The sequence below is a fragment of the Papio anubis genome, chromosome 7 (genome assembly GCF_008728515.1).
Source record: "Papio anubis isolate 15944 chromosome 7, Panubis1.0, whole genome shotgun sequence".
Classification (NCBI taxonomy): Eukaryota; Metazoa; Chordata; class Mammalia; order Primates; family Cercopithecidae; genus Papio; species Papio anubis.
The window spans coordinates 138402028-138408381 of NC_044982.1; positions in this window are offsets into that span (position 1 = coordinate 138402028).

Consider the following 6354-nt stretch of genomic DNA (forward strand, 5'->3'; position numbering starts at 1 on the left):
ATGATTTTACTGACTACCAATTAGTTTTCCTGGAAAAGTTTTTGAAAATGTAGTCCAGGCCGGGCGCGGTGGCTCAAGCCTGTAATCCCAGCACTTTGGGAGGCCGAGGCGGGTGGATCACGAGGTCAGGAGATCGAGACCATCCTGGCTAACATGGTGAAACCCCGTCTCTACTAAAAATACAAAAAACTAGCCGGGCGTGGTGGCGGGCGCCTGTAGTCCCAGCTACTCGGTGGCTGAGGCGGGAGAATGGCGTGAACCCGGGAGGTGGAGCTTGCAGTGAGCCGAGATCGCGCCACTACACTCCAGCCTGGGCGACAGAGCGAGACTCCGTCTCAAAAAAAAAAAAAAGAAAATGTGGTCCAGTGTCACAATCTGCTCTGCAAGGTCTTCAAGATTATTCATTAAACATTACAATGGATCGGTTATCATATTAAGCTCTGTACCTACACTTTTGTCTTAATCCTTCCAACAATTTTTCAAACTAGGTCTTACTATCCTCATTCTATAGATGAGAAAGAAGGGAAGGGACTTATGCAAAGAGTCTCATGTGGCTGAACAGAAGTCCAGGGAAGCTATGGATTTACTGCAAGGTGGATATGAACTCATTTGCTGGCCAAGCATTGTCTACAAATGAAAACAGCAATATATCTCCAGCATCAATATGGCATTGTTTTCAAACATAAGGGGATGCCATTGTTATTGTTAATAAGAGGCCTTTATACTAAAAACATTTTGGAGTTGCTGCACTGTTCTGAAAAATATCCTGTTAAAATTGGATCAGACCTGTACTGAATAGCTCAGATCTAGTTAGTACAAAGCAGACTTCTCAGGTTAGAAGAGGTAGTGTCTAGGATCAAACTTTGGCATCAAATATGTTGCAAATCTTTATCACCTGCTGGTGAGCCTAGATTCCACATCTGGAAAATGGGAACATATGGTGGACACTGTTGGTTATCTACCCAACGTGATTACCTACTTCTTCCTTGTTGGCAGACCAAGGGGGGAATAGCTGTCACTTCCCCTCATGACTCAGTTTCAACTCTGTTGCTGACTCCTGTTTGGCCTGAGTAATCCCAGTGGCCTCAATTCCTTTTACTGTGACTTGTTTAGGGATGGGCATATGACTCAGTTCTGGACAACGCCATATAAGGGAGAGGCTGCAGGGCTTGTAGAAAATGTTTCTTTCTAAAAAGTATTTTCTTCCACACGGGAAAGAACTGACTTAAAATGACAAATGTGCAACTTCTAGATCAGTGGTAAGAACCATTTTTTAGATGTTACTGTGTCTGCTTGTAACACCTGGATTTGCTGCAACCATCTTGCATCACTGTCTTCCAAATGAATAGCTGTTATTAATGTTATTCACAGAAACAAAAAGGCCTCAGGCATCTGGGAAGGACTGGCCTCACACATCATTCATAAGTAAACTCTTCGCTAGCCTCCTATAAACAAGGACATGTCAATTGTTACTTTAGGTCTATGGTCTAAGTCTAACTCCTAAAACTAAAGCCGCGGGATTCCACACTGATTATGTTACTTACAGGCTTGTCTTCCAGGTACAGAACAAGGACAAGACAACATCAGTCATCTCCTCCACCTACCAGAGACAACTGCATAATTGATTCATTCTTTTCTCCCTTTTTTCTCTTCAAACATTCATCTTATCTCTGTTCAATGGAGATTTACTGAGCGCTAACTAAAGTCTCAAGAGAATATAACCATTTGCCGTACCTTCCCCCATTCCTGAATGCCTATCTCCCTTTAAGGAAATATATACATTCTAAACCTAAAAACCTCTTCAGGAAAACAGCTACAGATGCGCCTGTGGCTCATGTTTTCCCAAATGCACCCTAAAACTGGTGTAATAAACCCCCATCGATTGAGACTTTTGCCTCAGACTCTCATTTTGGTTACCAGTTCAAATGAGAATTTTTGCAAAGGAACTTAGGTAACTGGAAAATAGTAAGGACTCAATAATCAATGTTAGCTCTAAGTGACAATGATAAGGTGGTGCTTTTAGTTTCTTCAAGCCCCTGAATCTGGTGTGAAATCTCCCCCACTAAACACTGTCATTTCTTCTACGTTGTATAGTACTCAATAAAAATTGCACGTGGATATATCAATCTAGGTCAATATAGAGAAACACAAATTTGTGTTCCCGGAATGCTGGGAGGTTGAGAAACACCTAAAACCAAGTTGTAAGAAAGGCACATTCTTTTCTTCCCCTCAGATAAAAATATATTTGGCCCACTCCTCCAAAAAGTAAGCAATACTCCCAACTGGAGAGAGAAAAAACATCTCACCTATTGAAAGCAAATTATCTTCCTCAAGTCACTTCCTGAATAAATACTGTAGGAAGTTTACTTTCCAAGTCCTCTTCTCTGGAGCAAATCAGATTATTTACATGTATTTGCCTGCTCTGAAGAAAAAAACCCTTGAACACCAGAGGAAAGAAAATCTGTACTTGCTTAAAGTCAAAATACCAAAGAATAAAGAAAGAGGTCTCCTTAGGAGAAATGAAAAGTTTTGTTCTTCTCAGAGGAAGTCTTCAAAGATTTTAGAGCAAAATATATATAGGCATGAGAATTGGTATGGACACCATAAGATTTTAAAAAAGACCTCAAAAAATAAGGATGTTTTGGCTTTAGTCCCTCAGAGTAATTAATATGTTGCTGGAGCTGACAAAATCTGTGGCCAGATAGAAACCTGCTAACTTAAAAAATTTGGAATCCTCTAGCCTCCCATCTCTGCCTAAGATCAAGGCCAAACATCTGCTCTCCTCCCACTTCCCCAGCCATCAGCCTGTTTAGAGGAGTCGGGTCAGTTGTCTTGCAGAGAGGATGCAAAGGTAAGTGGCAGAGGGGCCAAAGCCCGGTGCCAGGCTCAGCTTTCATAATGTGCCCTGTGATGGATGCTCAGAGTTCAGAACACCCAGCTCGCCAGAGAGAGGCTTTTGGAAACAACAGAGGATTGACGTTCTTCAGTACTCATTTTCCAGCAAAGACAAGTATCTGATTATATAATAGAGAAGTTATGTCTTCTGGCACCCAAAGAACTGACCTACAGTGACAAATGTGCAACTTATTAAGCGAATTCCATTGAGCCTGCAACACATACTAGTCGTTTTCTCAAGACACGTAGTTGCTTTACCACCAAGAACCCTTTCCTCAATGATTCCAGCTGGCAAAACTCACTGTCATTTGGATCTATCACTTTGTAGTCACACAAAGCTTCTCCATGGGTTTTTCAAAATGAAAATAAGTTGATCTACTCTGATTTCCCTTTGCTGCCACGATTCTAGAGACCATAGATAATTGTTTAAGTCCAAATCCATAAGACAAGTTTCTGTTGGAGAAAAACCAGGGAAAGAGTCCTTCCGTGATGTATCTTGTATATGCTGGCTCCTCTGGGGTGGGTGCAACTTTGTTTGCTTAATCAGGATGCACACCCTAAGCAGAGACGCCTGGTTTTGATTTAAATGGGTACAAAATGTGTTCCCTTTGTTCTGGAGCTCTCACTAAAGCTAGTACAGAAACCTTGGCTCTATATGTTATTGGGGTTTCTCCTTTTCCCACAAAGCACATGGGATGGGTGGTCATGGCAATGGTGAGCAGGATTATTGTGGCGCATTAAGTTAACTGGCACGAATCATTGGTTTGCTGAGGAGGAACAGAATCATATGTGGAAATACCTTCCCGGGGAGCATTGCATCACTGTCATCACAGACTGAGCTTTGGAGAGGCGTAGGAAAGGATAGCAGTGGCTGACTCCTCTATGTGTTTTACTTACACCCACAGTCACATCACAGGTGCAGCAGAGAGAATGATCAATATCTATGGTGACAATTCATCAGCAAGTCCACATTTTAAACAATAATATGTAAAAAGCCCCTTTCCCAGCTCTGGTCCCAGTTGCCTAATTCTCTACCCTTGAAGCAGAATTTGTTACTCAAAACCTATTTACATGAGGATAAATGAATAAATATCCTTTATTTTACAAAAATCTTAGCATAGTATACCTACTGTTCTGTACCTCGCTTATATCAAAAATTTTAAAGCAAGCATATGAATAACATTGTTATGCTTTTTGGTACTAAAAATTGAAGACCTGAAAATAGTGAAAACTGGATCAAAAAAAGATTAGCCACTTATACATATAGGGTGGTACTCCACAGATTATTTATAACTGAAGTGTGAGGCAACCTACTAGTGGAAACAGGCTTCCCTTTCCCAAGGAGGGGATGACGACAAAGGAGACAGAGCTAAACACAGTTGTACCCTGCTAGTCTCCCTCTCCTGCCTACGGCCTCACTTCTTCCCTTCCTCCAGATCTTCCCTCTGTGCCTTTCCCAAACCACCCATCCTGCTTCCCCACCAATCTTGTTCCTCTTCTTCTGTCAATCAATCACTCAGTTCTTTGCATCTACCTTTTTCACCTTCATCCCTTCTACCAGGTCATTCTTCTGGATTCCCTGACTTTGGCCCTTCCTTGCCTTGCCTTCCAGGTCCTCTTTCTTTAACGGGAGTGGAGGAGCTGCCTGTGTCATTGGGGGTCAGAGAAAGACAAGAGCCACAGAAAAACTGAGTCTGGAAAGGGTAATACTGAGCTAGTGGGGGTGTACAGGAGGCACAGGGACTGGAATGAGAACTGTATTCCACTGCCTTCCCTGCCTGCCCAAGTGTAAGAAGTAGTGTTATCAGTCAGGGTTCAAACAGAGAAGCAGAACCAGTAGGAGATAGAGATGACTAATATGGATAGATAGATATTAAGGAAGTTACTTATGCAATTGTGGGGGCTGGGTAAACAAGTCCAAAGTCTACAGAAGAGGCAGTCAAGAAGGGAAGAGCACAAGCAAGCTGGGACCCCATGTGCACAGGTCAAAGCTACTGTTCACAGGCAGGGTCTCTGTTGGTGTAGGGCCTTCCAGCCAGTTAAGTCAGGCCCACACAGGATAATTTCCCTAATTAAGGATCACCTGATTAGGAACTTTATTTATACCCACAAGTTCCTTCATCGCAGCACTGACATTCGTGTTTGATTGCATAACTGGCAGAAGCATGTGAATGCAACAAAATGGCTGCTGTTTCCCTTCCATCCCCCAACTCTTGCAAGAGAGTATCTCTTGTAGCTCAACCTGGGCAGAACCTATTAGTAAGGGAATTCTGGGGAATACAGTTTAACCCAAACAAGTTGAGCCACTACAAAATAATCAGAAACAGTTACCATAATGGGCAACTGCTGGGCAAATGCCCCAGTTCTTGCCAGGCCAGACTCATCCTAGAGGAACCTGCAGCTGTGGGCCACTGCACTGCTGCTTCTGCAGTGCTCCTTTATTGGTTGCCCTTAAAGAATGGTACAGTGGAAGCAGAACATTCCAATATGCCCTCCCTCCTTCCCCAGAGCTCCCCAGCCCTTCAGAGTAGCACTTCAAGGAACAGTTGCTGAAGGGGAAGAAACTTCTGCTAATAATAATAATAAGCCTTTTCATACATGTTAGAATTGGAACTGTAAGTCAAAGTGGAGATGTTACAGGAATAATTTTGCATCTGCTTGTCAACTGTTTGCTCCTCCAGACCCTCTCTTCATCCTCTCTACCATTCTCTAGACTTTGGGGCTCATCCTCTCTCCAGCTCCCAGTTGGGTTTGGTCACCGAGTAGCGCTGGCAGGAGATAGGAGGGAAGAAGAAAGTGGAGTCCAGCTGTTTAATTCCCTGGCTTTAACCGTGCAGATTACTTTGGGCTGCCCATGTCCCTAAACTGAAGGGAATTCTTGCTTCAAGGCAGCCTCTGTCCACCAGTGCTTCTCAAGCTATACATAGTGAAGGAACAAGTTTTGTTGTTTTGTTTTCATCACCATTTCCTTATGGACTTACAGTTGAAATCAACTAATTAGGATTTAAACTCTTGTCAGCTGACTCTAAAGTTAGTGATATCCATTCTTTATCATTCTGTAACTACTAGGAAAGTCAGAAATGTAGACACACTCTAGAAATACAAATTAAAGAACGTGTGTTCCTGGATTGTCCTGATGCCTAGCCTTCTATGCTGATTCTTCAGTAGAGCCTCAGTAGGGGCCACCTTCCTTTTCCTGCCCGTGTCCCCTCTTTCCCTGAAAATGTCTCTCCCTGAAAACAGGAACCAGGGCCCAGATCTTCTTGGAAAACTTTGAAGAGGTGATGAATTTACTATGTTAAAATTATATTTCTTTAAAGTGGAAGTAGTAAACCAATGGGCCTGGGTCTTTAATAATATTAATGTGAGGGGACCCCCACCTAAGGACTCTTTCTTTCAGCTGTTGGAAATCAGCTCTTGGGGTGGTACAAAGAACTTGGAACAAAGAACTTGGAAATC